The following is a 10212-nucleotide window of genomic DNA, read 5'->3' as shown; positions in this document are numbered from 1 at the left end:
ATGAAATTTCCAAGAGATATTCCTTACCGGAAAAGAAAAATTGGTAGTAAATAAACAATTCTATAGGGAAGTTGTCCTCACCTAAGGAGTTGAGAGTTCCGTAGTTTCCTAACATCCCTATATAAATTCTGCTGGGCAGGATCCAAAGGAGCCCTACTTCTCTTGAGAGAAATCAATGGCCACATCTGAAATAGCAATAAAAATATGAGTAAATATATAGTATATTGATTGTATACTTATTGACAAGAGTTCTTAATCTGATCCAAAATGAAACGAGAGAACTGTTGCTGACAGAGGCAAATGGCTTTAATAATTCAACATGATTCTCTTTAACAGTGATTTTTTTTACTGCATTATCTCACTCTGAGAAAAGATGACATGAAATTCTCAAGAAAAGTGTAGTAACACACTTGCACCAAATATAAAAGAAACATTACAGGGGCTGGGAAGGTGGCTCAGTGGTAGAGTGCTTGCCTTGCATGCATGAGGCCCTGTGTTTGATTCCTCAGCACCACATAAGCAGAAAAAGCCAGAAGTGGCGCTGTGGCTCAAGTAGTAGAGCACTAGCCTTGAGCTGAAGAGCTCAGGGACAAGCGCCCAGGTCCTGAGTTCAGGCCCCACAGCTGACAAAAAAAAAAAAAAGAAAGAAAGAAAGAAAGAAAAAGAAAAGAAACATTAAAGCATCAAGAACATACATTTTAAGTGCTGCACTTACATTATACAAGATAAACTATGCATGTTTCCCAGATGAGACTATCATAAGTAACTTTCCTAGGAATGCTTCCCACATACATCCCTACATCCTTGCCTACATGCAGTTCCCTTCTGAAGTGTCCCTGTGCTTTGCCATTTAACTCACTTTGGCCAACAGGAAATCAAAAAAAAATTGAAAAGTTTGGCCTAAGTATTTGCCCTGTGTTTTGCCTTCTGGGAACACTTTTACCTGATAAAAACCCTAGGGCTGTTTTGTGGGATATATCCTACATCTGGCCTTAGCCAAGAGCAAACACAAACCATGGAACATGTGAGCAGTCCTCTCGAAGGAGCCAGCCTACTAAGACACAGGTGACCACAGCTTCAGGTGGGGCCTGTTCAACACCAGCATAGGTATTGTGCTGTCCCAGCCCCAAAGGCTCATGGTCAAGAACAAATAAAGGCCAGGTGCTGGTGGCTCATACCAGTAATCCTAGCTATTCAGGAGGCTGAGATCTGACGATCACAATTCAAAGCCAGCCCAGGCAGGAGAGTTTGAGATGCTTACCTCCAATTAACCACCAAAAAGCCAGAAGTAGGGTTGTGGCTCAAGTGGCAAAGTGTTAGCCTTCAGCAAAAAAGCTCAGGGATGTCACCCGGCCCTTAGTTCAAACCCCAGGACAAGCACAGAAAATAAATAAAAAATAGAATAAAATAAAATAAAATCCTTTCAAATAAGTAAATTTTGAGTGCTCCATTATATACCCCCCAGCATACTGGTGAAGAAGTTTACTGCTACAAGTTTTCCTCTAAGGAGGGTCTTCCAAAATACTTCATATATAGTGTTTTCATTTTCAATCACCTCATTGTATTTTAATTTCGCTTCTGATTTCTTTTTTGAATCTTGTAATTTTATTATTAGTTCCACTTATTTTGATTTCCCAAATCTGCTAATAATTTTCAAATTTATACTATTATAGAAGAGCACAGATGCTATCTTAGAGAAATTTTATGTGAAATTCAAAAAGTTCTGTTTGTGTTGAATAAAATGTTTTTAACATGTTTTTTTTTTTTTTTTTTGGTCCGGTCGTGGGACCTGAACTCTGGGCCTGGGCACTGTCCCTCAGCTCTTCAGCTCAAGGCTAGCGCTCTACCACTTGAGCCACAGCGCCACTTCTGGCTTTTTTCTTTTTGCTTATGTGGTGCTGAGGAATCGAACCCAGGGCCTCAGGCATGCAAGGCAAGCGCTCTACCACTGAGCCACCTTCCCAGCCCCTTAACATGTTTTTAATTCCAAAACTAATCACTTATTTCAATAGTCTATTCCATTTTTCTCTTTTAACTAGCTATTCTAACCATACTTCCTCTTCCTTCCCATCTCTTTCCCTTCCTTTCCCATACATTTAGAAAATGTATGCTGAGCGACTGACCATCCTACTTCTATAATGGCCAAAATGCAGTTACACATAAACTATTCAACAAAATTAAGCCCAACCAACTGACATGGTAACGGGTGCTTGCAAGTTGCTTTTGCTAAAAAGTATTGAACTCCTTATGTGGGACTATGAATTAACTAAAAGCAGAAGAAAAGCTTGGCATCTGTGCCTTCATTGTATATGTGTCTATGCCCTAGGAAGGACAACACTAACTGATAACACCAATTTATAAGGAAGGTGAAGGAAAGTGTCTCAAAGAAAGAGAACATTGGAGCCTTCTCAGTGATGACTTCTCCAGAATCCTTCCCTAAACTAGTACTGAAGTAATGACCTATAGATGGTACTTTGACCAGGACATTTAGTAACTATGCATACCTCTGTCCCTCTGCCACCAGCTGTTTACATTTACAGCACATGTCTGTGCCCTGAAGATGGCTGAAGGTGAACTAAATTGCGGTCTTCCCGTAGGATGCCTCCACCATGTAATAAATCTCCTTTCTCTGCTCCATGCTATATCTTATTTGGCTTTGAGGCACAGGTGGCTAGCCCTAACTTACAAACTGTGGTCTGAAACCCAGTTTCAGATTCATCCTGTGCCTGAGTCTCATCACAGTTTATTGCTTTGAGGATTTCCCAGATGCTACGGTGAATTTCATAAATAGTGATGGGGATATACACAGGAAACCAACCATGGAGTGAAGAACGCAAAAAAAATCATATATATATATATATATATTATATATAATGACAGCACCTAACAGCCATTTTTGCTTCTGTATGAATTGCTTTGTACTGGATGATTGTATGGTTTTTGTATGATTTTAACTGTGACTGGTTTTAGTTACTTAGTAGTGGAATGTCAGCCTGGGAACCTAGAGTTGCTTAGTAAAAGACTTCAAAGGGTTTACAGCCCTGACCAAGGGGGCAAAGTCCTCAGAATTATCCCCACAGCTGCAACGCCCCTCCTGGAGGCCGAGGCAGTAAGGCCCTAGGGAAGAATTATAATGTTTTAAGAAACCTAAGCAACTCCATTTTTGTTTAACACTCTATCTCAGTTCTGCGACTTGACTCGTGATCCATTTTAGCCCCAATGCTAGGAATTTATGACAGAAAGCCATGCACAATTCTTGGAGCCATAGATGGCCTTTGCTTAAGGCAGGTGTTAGCCCCCAAGTGGTGTTGCCCCCCACCCACCTAGGACTAAGAGTTGTTAACCAACCCATTCTTCAGAGCCCGGGGCAAGACATGCCATGCATTCTGTTGGTCCGGGTGTGACTAGTAACCTTTTTCGGTCAAGCTATGGACCAAGGACATTTTTTCTGTAAAGATCGACCAATCATTATTTGCCCAGTTTAGCTTGCTTAAAATGTAAATGTTAATCAATTATGCAATTTCTTATGTAAAAGTTCCTTAAGTTGTTTGTTCAATACTATAAAAACGGCCCTGATTCTATGCTCAGGGCCTCTTAGCGTCACCAGTTACCATGTGCGCAGAGGACCAAGCTCGAGCTTGCAATAAACCGGCTCTTTGTTGCTTACATTGATCGTGGTCTCTGGTGGTCTTCTGGGGGTCCCCGAATTTCGGTATAACAGCTTGGGGGCTCGTCCGGGATGCCCCCCAAGCCCACCCAGACGCCTGATCAGAGAGCCGAAGGAACCGATCGGTGAGTTTTTGGTGGCGCCACTTCCATATTTCAGGAATGGTGAAAGCCTGCAGGTGTGGTCTTGGGGCTGGCGGAGAGTCTTTTTTTTTTTTTTTTTGGCGGAGAGTCTTGGCGGATGTGCTATAAGACTGCCAGCGGGGCCAGTGGGAGACGTCCCCTGGACCCCTGGGTAGGGCTGTCCTGAGATCGGGTAGAGGGGGTTCGAGTCCCCCTAATTGGCCGATTCTCTCTGGTTGGAAGCCCTTCTGGGCAGACTGTCTGACCAGCAGTCTGACGCGCTTGCTGTCTGTCTTGAGTGTGCGTATGTCTTCTGTTAACTCTAATTTGAATCTTAGGCACGCAGCCCTGGGGCCGGTGGATGAGGGGCTTACTGACCCCCTAGACCGGAGGAAGAGTACACATTTCCCGCTTAATTGCCCCATCCACAGATCGCCCCCCCCAAAGAAAGCGCGACCAAGTGCGTGTACATTACCAATCCCTCCGTATGCGGCATGTGTGTGTGTGTAATTTTAACTTCTTTTTCTTTCTTATCTCGGTTTTACTAATTTGGACACGACACTCCTTGTCGCAGAGATGGGGTGAGGACAAAGCAAGCTTACTCCTCTCAACCTCCTGCTCGGTCATTTCACAGAGGTAAAAGAGAGGGGGTAAAATCTGAGTATAATTGGAAATCTCAGAAGAATCTAAAAAAAAAATTCTCTGGAATGAGTAGAGGGGGTTCAAGTCCCCTGGTAAGTGGTGAGATGTCGCCCCATTCACTGAGACCTGATTTTGTCTTTGTGGCCACTTGTTTGTCTTGTTTACTTTAGTGTGTGTGTTTTATGTTTTCTGAGGTAGGGAAGTTTTGGGTGAGTGTGGCAGGCTCACTCAGCAGATTCCGGATTCAGCTTACTGAATGGGAGCAGCACAGAGTTCCGGTAGGGATAAACTGGGTCCCATTAGTCCCCAGCTCAGCCTTTGGTTGTTGTCTTGTCTAGTTCTGTTTTAGAATTGGTACCAGTTTTAAATGTGGATCCTTGGTTTTTGTGTTTATCTGTGTTTTTGTTATTTATTTGAACATCTCTGGGGGAATAAAAGTTCCAGCCTCCCACTGGGCTTGGTCACAGACCTGCTAAGTCCCCCCCTTGTGTTACAGCAGCCAAGAGGCAGGGCATGGACAAGCCTCAGGCTGCACCTTCTCCCAGTGGAGGCTGCTGGAGGACAGGCGAGGGCGTAGAAGGCTGTGTGCCTGGTTTGGACTTTTCAGCTAGTTCTGTCTAAAATTGGGTAAAAAATTAAATCAGGCCAGTTTAGTTTTAGGTGACTCCCTCCCGCAGCCCTCCTCCAACTCAGAAGAGATTTAAAAGTCTTGCTAACAAGCAAGCTCTGTGAAAATGAAGCCCAACAAAGGTACCTAGTTCTAAAAGAAATACTGTCTTAAATTTTTGTTTAAAAACTTTAAATAATGTATGTACAACTGATTTTGATTTTTGCCCGCTTTAAGATCTGTGTGAGTGTTTTGTGTGTGTTTGTGAACATGTTCAAAGATGAGAATTGTCAGCATGCTGTAACAATTGGGTGAGTTTTAATTTAAAAATTCAAAAGGTTATGAGGTTTGGACATTACCAAAAATTTTAAAGAATCTTCACATTGTTTTAAATGGCTTTTTAAAGGTTCTTTAACTTGCAAATTAGAAAATCTGGTATTTTAAAAGACTAATGTTTTAAAATGCATAAGACTGTTTATACTGTAATCAAGTTATCTGGCTTAACAAAAATGCATTGGCAGTTTGGGATCTATTTTCCTTGGCTAAAATTTGGGGATAAATATTAGGAATTTAAATGTAAAGGTTAGTTTAACACTGTCAAAGATGTTACTTGTTCTGTCTGTCTAAAAACTGTGTATTTCATTCAAGAACCAAGAGAAGAGACGGGGAAAAACTTAGAAGCCAACAGAAGACCTTTAGGGGTGAAGGGTGAACAAGCAGAAGTGCAGCTCAGCTGGCCATGCATGGTGGGACAAGCCCTGGGAGGAGTCCACGCATGGTGAAAGAGGACAAGCTGGCACAAACACAGTTCATCTAACCCTAAAGAGTCAGATTGGGTGTGCCTATTCCATAGGAGGGGCCAAGTGGCCCATCGTTGTTCTGTCTCTTTTCCCTGCGGGTAGCCACTGAAAACATGATGGTTAAAATGAGTGATGTGATGATCTGATTAGTATTGCTAAAACTTCCCCTTGGATGTGTTAACATTAAAATTAGGAAGGCCTTAAAAAGAGGGTTAAAAAGTTATTTGTATAATGTGACTTGCTTTTAATGTTTACAATTAGGATGTTTTTAAAAGTCATAAAGACGCTAAGTCTAGCTTTTTGGTTCAGTTATGATGATTGTTATTTTCTCATTAAGGAAAAATTGTCATCTGAGTTTAAAAATCTTAATGTATGTCTGTTTTAAAACAAGCAGCCAAGAGACAATGAGTGACACTTGGCCTCAAGATTTTAGGTGATTTTTTTTAAATGCAACTAAAAACTAAAGTATACAATATTAAAAAGAAGATTAATAGGAGACTTAAAAAATAGGGAATGGATTTTTGGATATAAAGTTTAAAAGTAAAATTGTTTTTAATATTTGCCTCAAAGTGCACAAAGAAAAAATTAGGATTACCAAAATAATTGCTATTCTAGTTTGCTCTTATAGGTTTTTTAAGTTTCCAGCAAAGCACAGAGGATTCTTACAAGTTTGTCAGATGTAACTTTGACTCTTAGTAAGTTTCAGGTAAGAGCATGCTTAAAAGCTACTTCTAGGTTGACCACCTTGTTGCTTTTAATTGGAGTAAAGTGGCCTTTTGTAAGACTCATTGATCTGCAAACTGGTTCAAAGCCAGCCCGGGCAGAAGAAGGTTCCTGTGAGACTGTCACCTCCATTCAGCCAGCAGCAGAGTACTAGCCCTGGACTGAAGAGTTAGGGGACAGTACTCAAGCCCCAAGCTGGAGACTCACAGTGGCAGAGTACTAGCCCTGGACTGAAGAGTTAGGGGACAGCATTCAAGCCCCGAGTCTGGGACTCAAAGTGGCAGAGTGCTAGCTTTAAGCTGTAGAGCTGAGGGACAGTGCTCAGGCCCCGAGTTCAAGTCCAGCGACCAGCTAAAGGGAAATGCCAATGAGGCATTTATCCCAATGTGGAGAAGACAATCCTGGGACAAAAGCAATGGAGGAGTGTCCAGAGGCAGTAAGCCACTGCTTGGATGGCAGAAATGTCAGATCCTAGAGTCATTTGTGCGTGGCCCTTCAAAACAGGTCAGAGCTGGGAGGTCATAGGAAGATAGTTTGGAAGCATGCCTAATGTTCATGGCTACCTTGTAAGGGACAGGAACTTGCCAGTCCTCTGTGATAGTAAAAAGCTAATGTTATAAAATGTGGGGGATAGTTTAAATCTCAACCCCTTTATGTACCAAAAGCTCTAATTGGCAGTAACTATTGAGCTGACACCAGTTACATGAAATTCATCTTCTCAGGAAAAAGTTTGTAAACCTGAGAGAGTGTTTCTACTGATATCTGTCTAAAGGCCTGCAAAGGTAACTTAGGCATTATTTGGGATCATTAGAGATCACATTCCTAAGCCATCTAGAAAGATGCTTTTACAAACCAGAGTGCTAAACAAGCTACACTGCTGTAGCTGGAGAAAAGGTCTGTGCAGTTGTCAAAAGTTAAATATTGTTCTTAATGACATCTAACCCTGATGACCTCTTTGTAAAATAGGCTAAGGTTATAGGTTCCTGGCTAGGTAAGATCAACGCCCCTAAAGTCAGCTTGAAGAAGTTAAAGAAGATGGACCTTCACCCTTCTACCCCCATTTTAAGATCAAGGGTCCAGAGTCAGTTTTGGAAAAATGAGGCAAAATAGATAAAATAATTTTTTTTTAGAAAAAGGCATAAAGAATAGTGTTAACAGCTGTAGGTGTGCAAGTGTGGAGACTGCATCTGTCAGAGATGGTTACAAGACTAAGCCTTCTGTGTCTATTTATAAAAAAAAATCTGGTTAGTAAAAAATAAGTTATTTTGGTAAATTGTCCTGGGCTATTGTCTAAATGTTCTTAGAAACCAACGGAGTCAAGGCCTGCCAAGCCTATGTATTACTTGCATCCTTAACCAGTCTGTGTAGGAATTTGCAGCCCAGCACGAGAGACCCTGTTGCTGCTGCTGCTGCTGTACACCTTAATGGGTAAAGTTCAACGACGGCCTGACAGTCACCTGGAGGAACTCCTGCTTGATTCCATCACCTGAGTCTGCTTCCTGGTTGAAAGCTGCTAAATCTAAGATCTTGTGGGACATTCTTTTGGGTGATATCCAGAAACCCTCTCTTCCCACAGTGGGTATTGGGGATGAGGATATCACTGGCTTGCTTGTGTCTTAGGCACTTCAGTGCATAGTGACTGGAAATCCACTCTAGGGTCACAGCCTAGTTTGACTCTGGTATGGTAATAACCTGAGTGTGTTATCAATGGAGGTAGTACATGAGACCCAGTCCTACTCTTAGCCTTAAAATCTAGCAAGCTTCTGCATCACAGTGGTGCCTTATGGCTGTTCTAAGATAAAGGTTCCACAAGCCAAAGGAAAATTGCGCAGTTTTAAACTCCAGCCACAAAGATGCTCAAGGAATTGTAAAGAAAGAGGGTGGTAAAGAAAGCCTTGGGAAAGGAATTGGGGAAATTTGAAGAGTAAGGATTGCCTTTAAATGTTTGAAAAAGGAAAGAAGACAAACCTCAGAAAGTTTAAGTATGTAGCAAATGGTATGAGTATGTCTTAAAATTGGAGCTTACAAGTACAGCTGGTATAAAATTGAGTTAACTGTGATACACGGAGTCAGGACTAGTGGAGAAAAAAAAAATGTAAGGGCCTTTGGTAGTGTTAATTTTGTTACAATCGGACCTTGTATACTCAACAGACTGGTATCCTTTGTAAAAGAAAAAAATCAGCACAGTCCAAACTAAATATAAAAGACTGTGCCAATTAGGGGACCATGATTGGTCCCTGATGCTCTAGACAAGGGGGAATGAAGAACGCAAAAAAATAATCATATATATATATATATATATATATATATATATATATATATATATATATATATATATAAAATGACAGCACCTAACAGCCATTTTTGCTTCTGTATGAATTGCTTTGTACTGGATGATTGTATGGTTTTTGTATGATTTTAACTGTGACTGGTTTTAGTTACTTAGTAGTGGAATGTCAGCCTGGGAACCTAGAGTTGCTTAGTAAAAGACTTCAAAGGGTTTACAGCCTTGACCAAGGGGGCAAAGTCCTCAGAATTATCCCCACAGCTGCAATGCCCCTCCTGGAGGCCGAGGCAGTAAGGCCCTAGGAAAAAAATATAATGTTTTAAGAAACCTAAGCAACTCCATTTTTGTTTAACACTCTATCTCAGTTCTGCGACTTGACTCGTGATCCATTTTAGCCCCAATGCTAGGAATTTATGACAGAAAGCCATGCACAATTCTTGGAGCCATAGATGGCCTTTGCTTAAGGCAGGTGTTAGCCCCCAAGTGGTGTTGCCCCCCACCCACCTAGGACTAAGAGTTGTTAACCAACCCATTCTTCAGAGCCCGGGGCAAGACATGCCATGCATTCTGTTGGTCCGGGTGTGACTAGTAACCTTTTTCGGTCAAGCTATGGACCAAGGACATTTTTTCTGTAAAGATCGACCAATCATTATTTGCCCAGTTTAGCTTGCTTTAAATGTAAATGTTAACCAATCATGTAATTTCTTATGTAAAAGTTCCTTAAGTTGTTTGTTCAATACTATAAAAACGGCCCTGATTCTATGCTCAGGGCCTCTTAGCGTCACCGGTTACCATGTGTGCAGAGGACCAAGCTCGAGCTTGCAATAAACCGGCTCTTTGTTGCTTACATTGATCGTGGTCTCTGGTGGTCTTCTGGGGGTCCCCGAATTTCGATATAACAGGAGGAAGAAATCTCAGAGAAAACATTATAAACTTCCCAACTCGCAGATGACCCGCTTCTGTAAAGATGGCGGCGGCACTGCCCGGTCACGTGATGTCACATTGATGGAAGGGTCACGTGGAGTCCACAGCCTTCATCCGCGGGGTGAGGCCCAGCCGATAGGCCGCGGGGTCGTGTAGGCCCAGGCCATTCATACATTATGCTTCCGGGTGAGGCCCAGCCCATAGGCCGCGGGGTCGTGTAGGCCCAGGCCATTCATACATTATGCTTCCGGGTGAGGCCCAGCCCATAGGCCGCGGGGTCGTGTAGGCCCAGGCCATTCATACATTATGCTTCCGGGTGAGACCCAGCCCATAGGCCGCGGGGTCGTGTAGGCCCAGGCCATTCATACATTATGCTTCCGGGTGAGGCCCAGCCCATAGGCCGCGGGGTCGTGTAGGCCCAGGCCATTCATACATTATGC

General features: G+C 42.4%; 1 long non-coding RNA gene across 1 annotated transcript; it reads left to right on the top strand.

Annotated features, from left to right (window-relative positions):
• The first annotated feature begins 4980 nt into the window (after nt 1-4980).
• On the top strand, nt 4981-9695 carry LOC138813018 (uncharacterized). Its single transcript, XR_011367679.1, has 2 exons — nt 4981-5181; nt 5687-9695. It is a non-coding gene; the product is annotated as an uncharacterized lncRNA (long non-coding RNA).
• Nucleotides 9696-10212: the final 517 nt, after the last annotated feature.

The sequence above is a fragment of the Dipodomys merriami genome, unplaced genomic scaffold, assembly GCF_024711535.1.
Source record: "Dipodomys merriami isolate MVZ:Mamm:240054 unplaced genomic scaffold, mDipMer1.0.p SCAF_574, whole genome shotgun sequence".
Taxonomy (NCBI): Eukaryota; Metazoa; Chordata; class Mammalia; order Rodentia; family Heteromyidae; genus Dipodomys; species Dipodomys merriami.
This window is presented reverse-complemented; position numbering and strand designations above follow the sequence as displayed.